This window comes from Notechis scutatus, chromosome 1 (genome assembly GCF_049901735.1).
Source record: "Notechis scutatus isolate UNSWTSFEM ecotype Mainland chromosome 1, rNotScu1.2, whole genome shotgun sequence".
Classification (NCBI taxonomy): Eukaryota; Metazoa; Chordata; class Lepidosauria; order Squamata; family Elapidae; genus Notechis; species Notechis scutatus.
The window spans coordinates 338,927,855-338,938,868 of record NC_142009.1 but is presented as its reverse complement, the minus strand read 5'-3'; the positions used below and the strand labels follow the sequence as shown (position 1 = coordinate 338,938,868).

Below are 11,014 nucleotides of genomic sequence, written 5' to 3'. Positions count from 1 at the left end.
TGGATTGCTTCCATGGGAAATGAGGCTTTCAGGTTGAGATTACTGCCTCTTTTATCTCTCACTTTATATTGGAACCAACAGAAGAATGACAGATCTGTTATCCAGGAATGCTGCTATTTTAATTCTGTGTATAATATCCCTGCCTTAACCTCTCTGCTTTGTACTTCAAATTTGTTCAATCAGACTTTTTTGATACTCCTCTATCAAAGCGGTATAGATAGATAGATCTCCTTTTTCTCTGGCAGGTCTATTTCCTCAGAGGTTGATAGAGCTGATGGAAGAAGCATGCACTAAATGATAAAAATTAAACCTTTGGATCACACACCACACTACTTCAGGAAAACATTGGAAGTTGGTTTTCCCAATTGGATGTTAGAGTGGAAATGCATGTTGGGGATTCACAAATTCTGCCCTCAATCTATCCTAATAGCAATTGCTGAGGATTAGGAAAAGTGTCCTCTGTGGTAGGGCAGTATGAATGGACAACAATCTCATCACAAATGACAACAAGAACAAAAATAGATTGATTTAATGAATGTCTTCCTTTGATTCTGGAGGATTAAGGTTTAAAGTCTGGTCTACCTGTCTGATTAGAAAAGGTCCCTTCTGGACAAGCGTCACACTGGTAGCAGCAAACTTGCTTGTCCTCAGGAACTCTTCTTCTTTCTCCTGCCTGGCACCTCTTCCTGCCACACCTGGCAAAGGGGATGGTCTGAAAGAGAAATACCAATGAATTATTTATTGGTTCCCACATTCCTATTTCTATGCTCAGAATCTCTTCTAAACAAATTGTTCACCATTGTCTATCAAAAACCAGGAACAGCTACTCGGGGATGCAGGCCAGTGAAAGTCCCAATCGACCAACAGATGCTGGAGATTTGAACTGGGGTTTCATCCTGCAAAAGAAGGCTTGTGACTGAACCACAGTATTTCTAAAAGAAAGAACTATGAGGATGCAACTGAGCAGAAATGGTCCATGGAAATCACAGTTTTTTGCTGTAATTGCATTCTGCGTTTCAAACAGAAATTGTTCCCTTTGTGGAATGACACAAATCAGACCACAAATGAGTTACATGAAATGCAGATTTGTCACAAAATGACTGCCATGATTTCTGACTCAATTGGATGTTCTGCATTTCAGGAAGGATGTTCTACATTTCAGGAAGAGAATGAATCTTTCCCAGAATTTACAACATTTCCTTGCAGCTCACCTTTGTGGCCCAGACAATTCCATCAGTCTTATTGGTGAAATCCTGGCCTGGGGGAGCCTCAGGATTCACTTGCCCAACTTTCATGGGGACAAAAGATTGATTGGGTAGGAAAAGCCAATTGAGAAGGTCATAACGAGCAGATCCCAGTCCATCTTCTGAGGAGGAGACTTCATCTCCAGCACTGTTGTTGAACTGCACATTGCCCAAATAGGGAAGAATCTGAAATAAACGTGATCTTTAGAAATAGGAGTATTTGGTTAGAGCTATAGTTATGGCTTCTATCAGAACATGGTGACAATTTTGAGAAGATGAATTGATTTCTGAAAAGCTAGAGGATTCTCTTGGTGGAGAATTGAGGAATCTGGAGTAACACCAAGTATTTACTCAGAAACTACAAAAAAAAATCTTTATCATTGGTCCTTTGTATCATGGTTTCTTTAAATATAGCTTTACCAGAATAAGCACATATGAAAAATTTCAGTGCCATATTCCAAAATTAATCATGTGCTTTTCCTCCTGAGATATTTGATTACATGTAGTTTTAAATATTTACTTTATCCCAAGGTCTTGTAACTGATAAATTCACTGTAGCAACGATTAAATGATTTGTATGGCAACAGAGTACAATTCCTTTGATTTTTTTCTATCTGAGAATCGAACAGAGCACAATGCAGGAACCATGTTTGATGAAATGGAGTCAAGGAAAAGGAAGTGCTTGCCCTGATTTGTCTCTACACTGTTCAGAGAAGTTCAATGTTTATCCAGTAATTCAGAAAAGTCTGATGGGTTTGAGACAAAAAACCCATTAAGGCTATTTTGAGTCCTTCTTTATGTGCTCAGGTGGCTGCATTCACACAAGCTGAGCAGTGCAATAAGCATAAAGCTGAACAAATGGGGGGAAGGGTCAAGTAGGATGTTAAACTATAGAAACATAAACCAGGATTAAAATGAATTGAGTGTCTTTCTACAAGTTGGATTCAGGTTACATGCTGAGGGAAACGGAGGTTGTTCTGCAAATATGCCAATTAGGACTTCTTCTGACTTCTTGAAGCTTCTTTCTCAAACATAGACAGATTGTTGTTGTGGTCTCAGTTGACTTCTACTCCCTGTCATGGTTACCTCCTGAAACTCAGGTAAACATTGAAGCCTTTCAGGACTTTATGAAGGTCTTTCTTCTTTCTTCTTATTTTTGTAATAACTTTTATTAATGTTCTATTAATTACATTTCATAGTGCTTAATAAATGTGTTTTCTGGGTATTTAATTTTCTTAACAATACAGATTCCATTCCTACTCTCCAACCACTGGTAAAATAAGTTCCATGTCTGATAATATTCTGTGTCTTCTTTCTGTTTAATTTTAAATGTAAGTCTATCCATTCCTGCAGAATCTAGTATCTTCTTAACTATCTCTTCCTCTTGCGGTCTTTTTTCATCTGTCCAATGTTGTACAAAAATAATCCTCACTGCTGTTAAGACATGTGATACTAAATACATACTTTTCTGATCAAATTTTTCTGGTATCATCCCTAATAAAAAATAGTTCAGCTATAAAATCTACATGTTTCCCTATTATCTTTTCAAGCCATCTGTGTATTTTTGCCCAGAATTTTTTATTTTATTTTATCAAAAGGCCACATGATAAAATAAGCCCATCTTTTGACTACATTTCCAACCTTAGATAGACATACTTTTAAACATTTTAACGAACCTTCACTTCTCTTTTCCCCTCTCTCTAACCTCTTCCAACAAAACATTAATCTTAACTAATATTTTTCTAATAATTGCTTTTAATATGCATTGATATAACATGCAGATATTGAATCAGTAACTGAAGAAATGCATATGGGAATCTTCCTCTCTGAGAAACCACAGAAATTACCTGCCATGATTGGATATTTGGGGTCCTCTTTCCAAACCTCATCACGGTTGGTCGGGCTCTGGATCCAAACATTGCATGTAATGCATGTGCCACAGCATAAATGGCATTGTAGATATTGTAACTTTTACCTGTCATTCTTGTTTCAAAAGTGTAATTGGGCAGATTCTGCACATTCTCCTTTCCTGTACATTGTTTTTTCCCTTTTGGAGGGATCTCTCCTAATTTATGGATCTTGCAGTCAAAGACAACTTCCCACCATAGAGGGAGAAAGACATCTCCTTGGGGGTTCATAGGGTCTAAAGACAGAAGAAAATGATTGAATTCTGAGACATCCCCGGTGTGGTCTCTGAAATGCAAGACTCCATGGAAAGACTTTACAAATAACAATGAGTATTCAGATTCCTCCACACTAAGTTTCCAATGGGAGGTTAAGATCCAAACATTCTGAAATGTTGTCTTGCTTGATTTTACATGGAGAAACAAAATTGTCTGTACATTTAAACTACAATCATAGTCTCCAAAAAGAAGAATCACTTTAGTTTTCGACCAAGTCTTGAAACTGAGAACTAATTTTTTTCATTATAATTGCAAAATCATGTGATTTCAACCTTTCAGAGAAAGCCAGGCAGATCTCCTTCTCCTGGAGCATTGGGGTCAGAGTTGAGATGAAACCTTCTCCCCTCTCATCTTCAGGGGCCATAAGCCCAACCCAGTTCCACTGGAAATGCAGGAGCAGCTGGACTAAACCCACATATTGAGAAGATTCTTTAGGATTAATCCGGAAGAAGGAAGGATAAACTCTTCTCTCTCCCTCAGAGAACTGAAAGCCAACACCAAGCTGGAGAAAATGAAATTATTTTTTCAAAACAAAGTAAAAGTTGACGTTCACTTTAGGGATCACCAGTTACACATTTTTATTGGTTGAGGTATGTTGGAAGGCAAGAGAAAAAAACTAACAATCGGATTCAGAGAATAAATGGCACTAAAATGATGGCCACTTTTTAATAAAAAATTATCTAACAGTCACATGCTCATGATGTGCCTCCCCCCAAAAACCCTTCCTCTCTGCTTTTGAGTAACCTTCTGATCTCTGTCTACTCCATACTGTATCCAAGAAAGCTCTCTTACCTGTGAGACTTTAAAGATGCTGAAGATGGAAATCATCTGCCTTGAGGATTTGGGATTGAGGCCACCAATGAAGGAGAACAGAGTGCCCTTCGAGCCACATTTGTATCCTGGAACCACTTGGCCTTGTGAGGAGAGCATGGAGAGGCTGTTTAAGGAAATAAATATCTCCCTCTGGCAATGGCCATAGATGTGGAAGCCAAGGGTAATGTTGGGGAGTAGAAGAAAATCCTTATTGAACTGGGAGACAGCAAACCTTAATGCAAGGATCTGCTGGTAGTTACTGGGGATGAGTCTATAGTGCAAAAAATACAGGGAATATTACAGTTAAGGTTGTTTGCTTGTAGAGTTTGCTTCAGTGTTTGGTTTGGTGCAGCAACATCCAAATTGGTTTGGGTTTTTTTTAAGGATCTTTCTCAGCGAAACCTGAATGCTGCCATTCTATAATGGAAGAAGAAGGGTGGGGAGAGTTGGTACAAGTAACCCTTTTGATGTAACCTGAATATCTTAAGCCTTGCATTGAATCTGTATAACTTGCACACGATATATGACTGCAGCCAGATGCCTGGAACCTTGTCACCTCTTGGAGAGATAGCAAGAGGAGAAGTGACCAGAAAAATTCCAGCTCTGAGAGGAACTTCCTGAAAAACCTTTCTAAAGTAAGCCACGCAACCCAATACTCAGCTTCTACCCTCAACCACAACCCTACCTCAACCCATCCACCATCACCCAAGACTAGGCACGCACGCCCCCAACTACCTCAATTCCAACTACTGCCGGCCTTAAATGTAAACTACTCAATGCAAGAAGCCTCGTGAATAAAATACCTGAATTTTTCATCCTCCTAAATATGGCTAACTTCGACATTATATTTGTCTGTGAAACATGGCTCAATGCATCTCTCCCCGACTCCATTACCACAGTAAGAGACTATCATGTTTACCAATCAGATCGTGAAATTCGTAGAGGAGGTGGTGTTGCTATCTTCTATAAAAAGTCCTTACATCTAAAAAATATCCAAGTTACCCAGGAGCTTGCTCTTCCTGAAACCATCATCTGTGAACTATCCTTAAATATCACAATTCGATTCTTACTATGTTACAGAGCACCTGATTATGACATCGAACATGTAAACAAGCTAAATACATTACTAACATGGGCTGCATCCTGCCCATACCCTTTTATCTTTCTTGGTGATTTCAATCTACCTCATATTGACTGGACCCTAAATGATTGTACAACTGAAATCATACACACAATCTTCTACAATGCCATTACAAATCTGGGACTGGAACAACTAGTAACCAACAACACTAGACTAAACAACTGCCTCGATCTCATCTTCTGCAATAGTTTGAATTTAATTTACGGAATACAAACTAAAGAACCCTTTTCCAGTAGTGACCACAATATGATTGACTTTTGTCTCAACATACGTCCACACAAAAATCACCACAATGATGTAATCCCCAATTGTAACTTCAAAAAAGGCAACTATGATCTTATAGACAACGATCTCTCATCCCTGGATTGGCAATCTCTATTCACTGGATGCAATACTGTTGAAGACCATTATAACATATTTTTACTTGAAGTCAAAAGAGTCATCAAACTATATGTACCAACAACAACTCCCAAAACAAAACAAAAAAGCAGATTACCCATATCAATAAGGAAACTTCAATCCAAAAAGAGATCACTCTGGCGGAAAAACAAATCTGGTCACGTTGCCAATTTCAAAAACCGATACAAAAATTTATGCCACCAGATAAAGACCGAATGCACCAATTATCACATTAAACAAGAGGAAAACCTTCTAAGCACCAATTCCACCCGTGCTTTTTACAATTTTGTAAACAACAAACTAAAAGACTCAAGGTCCATCCCTCCCTTGATAGGACCTGATGGTAAAGACTGCAACGACGACACCATTAAAGCCAACATCTTTAACACCTTCTTCGGCTCAGTATTTGTAAACAGCAATGGATCATGACCAGTATTTCCTAGCCGTACCACAGATAACAATAATGATCTAATACATATCGATTTCACAGAAGACAATGTTGAAAAATCACTACGCAATCTAAAACCATCTCTATCTATTGGACCGGGTGGAATATGTGCCTACTTCTTAAGAAAGCTATCCACTGCCATAGCCAAACCTCTAAGCATAATCTTTGAAAAATCTTTCAGGACCAGCTCCTTGCCTAACCTATGGTCACAAGCCACAGTCATCCCCATCTTCAAAAAGGGAGACCCAAGCCTAGTTGAAAATTACAGGCCAATCTCCTTATGCTGCGTCACCTGTAAAGTCATGGAATCAATTATTAACCAATCCGTTTCAGAAAAAAACTATCCTGTAATCTACAACTCTTACACTGCAAAAACATATGGACGACACAACTTGACCAGGGCAAAACAATAGACGCAATCTACATAGACTTCTGTAAAGCCTTTGATTCAGTGGTACACGACAAACTACTCCTAAAAATAAAATCCTATGGTATTTCTGGACAACTGAATAACTGGATAGAAGCATTCCTGTCAAACAGACAACAAATGGTCAAAATCGGGAGCGTCCTATCAAATCCAGTACCTGTCAATAGTGGTGTCCCCCAAGGCAGTGTTCTGGGACCAACTCTCTTCATACTCTACATAAACGACCTCTGTGGTCATATTAAGAGCAATTGCGTTCTCTTTGCTGATGATGTAAAGCTGTTCAATACCACAGACAATACTGCTACTCTACAAAAAGATCTTGACTATGTATCAGAATGGTCAAACAAATGGCAACTTCAAATCTCAACAAATAAATGCTCTGTCTTACATATTGGCAAAAAAAATCAGAAAATAAAATACAAGCTGAATAGTCAAGAACTTGTTGATGACCCAAGCTCTGTAAAGGACCTTGGAATACTCACCTCTAATGATCTAAGTGCTAGAGCCCACTGCAACTACATAGCCAAAAAGGCATTAAGAGTTGTTAACCTAATCCTACGTAGCTTTTTCTCTGGTAATATCACACTACTAACCAGAGCATACAAAACATTTGCTAGACCAATACTCGAATACAGTTCATCAGTCTGGAACCCACATTACGTATCTGATATTAGCACAATTGAGAAAGTCCAGAAATATTTCACAAGAAGAGTTATCCACTCCTCTACTCGTTGTAGAATACCTTATGCCACCAGACTTGAAATTCTAGAACTAGAAAACCTTGAATTACGCCGTCTTCGGTCTGACTTAAGCATGGTATATAAAATCATACGTTGCAATGTCCTACCTGTCAATGAATACTTCAGCTTCAACCAAAACAACACAAGAGTACACAATAGATACAAACTCAAAGTAAACCGCACCAAACTTGATTGCAGGAAATACGACTTCAGCAATAGAGTGGTCAATGTCTGGAATACGCTACCCGACTCTGTAGTTTCTTCCCCAAACCCCAAAAACTTTAACCTTAGACTGTCTACAATTGACCTCACCCCTTTCCTAAGTGGTCTGTCTAAGGTTAAATTTTTTGGGGTATGGGGAAGAAACCACAGAGTCAGGTGGAGTATTCCAGACATTGACCACTCTGTTGCTGAAGTTGTATTCCTGAAATCAAGTTTGGTATGATTAACCTTGAGTTTGTATTTATTGTTTGCTCTAGTGTTGTTTTGGTTGAAGCTGACAGGTAGGACATTGCAATGTATGATTTTATATACCATACTTAGATCAGACAGAAGACGGCGTAGTTCTAGGTTTTCAAGTTCTAGAATTTCAAGTCTGGTGGCATAAGGTATTCTACAATGAGTAGAGGAGTGGAACACTCTTCTTGTGAAATATTTCTGGACTTTCTCAACTGTGTTAAGATCAGATAGATAATGTAGGTTCCAGACTGATGAGCTGCATTCAAGTATTGGTCTAGCAAATGTTTTGTATGCTCTAGTTAGTAGTGTAATATTACCAGAGAAAAAGCTACGTAAGATTAGGTTAACCACTCTTAGTGCCTTTTTCACTATGCAATTACAGTGGGCTCTAGCACTTAGATCATTAGAGATGATTTTTTTTTTTTGCCAATATGTAAGACAGAGCATTTGTTTGTTGAGATTTGAAGTTGCCCTTTGTTTGACCATTCTGATACATAGTCGAGGTCTTTTTGAAGGGTAGCAGTATTGTCTGTGGTGTTGAATAGCTTTACATCATCAGCGAAGAGGAATGTGATGACTCGTAGTCTCTCAAAATAACCCAAAGCCCAAAACATACATTAAAGTCCGGTAAATCCTTCAACTTAACTTCACTGTTTTATTAAGCACAGTTTAAAGTCACAAAAGTAAATAATGAGGCAAAAAGAAAACCAAAACAAACTGCATTGATGAGAGTTCCGAAGCAAGTCAAGATAACTAATAATAAACTCAAGGAAAATAACCGAGGAGAGTCCATGGGAAGAACGCCAGCAAAGATAAACCTCTTTCAAAGTAAACATTAAACTTTGACTCCAACAATTCTAACTGCGTAGTTACAAACTTATATACATCGCTCCCAGCTGCAAGCCACGAGGAGGATCATGGTAATCTCCCTGTTGGCTGTTCCTCCTCTTCCTCAGAGTTTTTTTGCCAATATGTAAGACAGAGCATTTATTTGTTGAGATTTGAGGTTGCCATTTGTTTGACCATTCTGATACATAGTCGAGGTCTTTTTTAAGGGTAGCAGTATTTTCTGTGGTATTGAATAGCTTTACTTCATTAGCGAAGAAAACACAGTTGCTCTTAATATGATCACAGAGATCATTTATGTAGAGTATGAAGAGAGTTGGTCCTAGAACACTGCCTTGGGGGACACCACTATTGACAGGTACAGAATTTGATAGGACACTCCCAATTTTGACCATTTGTTGTCTGTTTGACAGGAATGCTTCTATCCAGTTATGCAGTTGTCCAGAGATACCATAAGATTTTAGTTTTAGGAGTAGTTTGTCATGTACCACTGAATCAAAGGCTTTACAGAAGTCTATGTAGATTGTGTCTATTGTTTTGCCCTGATCGAGTTGTGTAGTCCATATTTTTTTGCAGTGTAAGATCCAACCAACCAGGTGAATTCCAGCAATGGCTTCTTAAGAAGAGGGCGAACCACAGCCTCCTTAAAGTGCTGGGGCACCGTCCCATCCTGTAGAGAAGCATTAATCACTGCCACAGTCCACCCGCCTGTCACCTCCTGGGAAGCTTTCACAACCCAGGAGGGACATGAGTCTAAAATACAGGTGCTCGCGTGCATACTTCCTAAGATCCTGTCCACTTCCTCAGGAGCAACAGGGTCAAACTGTTCCAAGATAACAGGGCAAGAATCTTCCACAGAAGCTGCCACCAGATCAGCAACCACACCAGTATCTAACTGGGAATGAAGTCAAGCGATTTTGTCTTCCAGAAAATCTGCAAATTCCTCAGCGTGCCCCTTCAGGTAGACCTCTATCTCCTCCTTCCCTAAGAGGAGACGGCTCATTTTAAAGAGGGTCGCTGGGCAATTATCTGCAGGCACAATTAGTGTGGAGAAGTATTTACTCTTTGCCTCACGAATCGCCGCAAGGTAGGCCTTAGTAGCAGCTCTTACTCATGTCCTGTCTTCCACCAGCGGCGCTCTAGATGTCTCCTCATGCATTTCATCCCTCTCAATTCCTCTGAATACCACAGGGCACAGAGAGGTCTACAGGTGAAGAGAGGTCCCAAGAGTGCAATCCTATCCAGAGCCTCAGTCACCTTCCTATTAAAAACAGTGACTAAGAACTCGGCTGGACTGCATAATAGATCTGTAGTTATAACCCCCAGCTCCTTCTGGAATATATCTGGGTCTATTAGTTGATGGGGACAGACCAATCTAATAGGTCCTGCCTCCCTGCGGGGGGATGCAGCTTTTGAGAAACTCATTCCCGCCAGACTGTGATTTGACCATGACAAGGGGACCAAGGAAAGGTCTACCAATTCCAGGTCACATAGACAGTGCTCTGACAAGAACAGCAAATCGGGAGTGTGACCACTATTACTAGACAGGCTCTGGATAATCTGGGACAGGCCCATGGAAGTCATGGTTTCTATAAAATCTCGGGCTACCTCCAACCCCGACCCCAGAGAAGGCAGGTTGAAATCACCCAGAACTATAAGCCTGGGGAATTCCACTGCCAGTCCTGCGGCGAGGTCCAGGAGCCCAGGTAGGGAAGCTGCCATGCAGCAGGGAGGCTGGTATAGCAGCAGCAATCCCACCTGATCCCTTGAGCCCAATCTAAGAAAAAGGGTCTCACAGTCAGGGACTTGTTGAACAGTGCCTCTGTAGGCTACTAGAGATTCTCTGATGACAACAGCCACTCCTCCTCCCCGGCCCTGACATCTAGACTGGTGCCATGCTCGATAACCCACTGGGCACATTTCTGCAAGAGGAACGCCTCCCTCTGGGCTCTGCCAAGTTTCAGTTATACAAGCCAGATCAGCCTTCTCCTCAAGGATCAAATCAGCAATAAGTGTTAGGTTTTTGGGGATTAACCCCTAGAAGAGTATTGCAGCAGTAGTCAAGCCAGGCAGCCAAAGGAGAGCGGAAGGGCCCCAGAGTATACACACACTGAACACAAACACTGTTTGTAGTTTAAATAGTTTTTAATCCAGTTAGAGTTTAAGCATTGTCATTCAGTCCATTAAGTCATTCACAGTATTTCCATCCAGTAAGACTCACTAGTATAGTCCAAGTTAAGAGTCCTTGCAATATCTTTATCAGCCGATAAAGATATCTTCTCCTCCTCCGGTTTCACTCTCCAGAGAAACAAAC

The 11,014-nt window shown here is 40.1% G+C and overlaps 1 pseudogene; it reads right to left on the bottom strand.

Annotated features, from left to right (window-relative positions):
- Nucleotides 1–9,229: 9,229 nt before the first annotated feature.
- Nucleotides 9,230–9,859, bottom strand: LOC148133607 (uncharacterized; annotated as a pseudogene).
- Between the last annotated feature and the right edge of the window lie 1,155 nt (nt 9,860–11,014).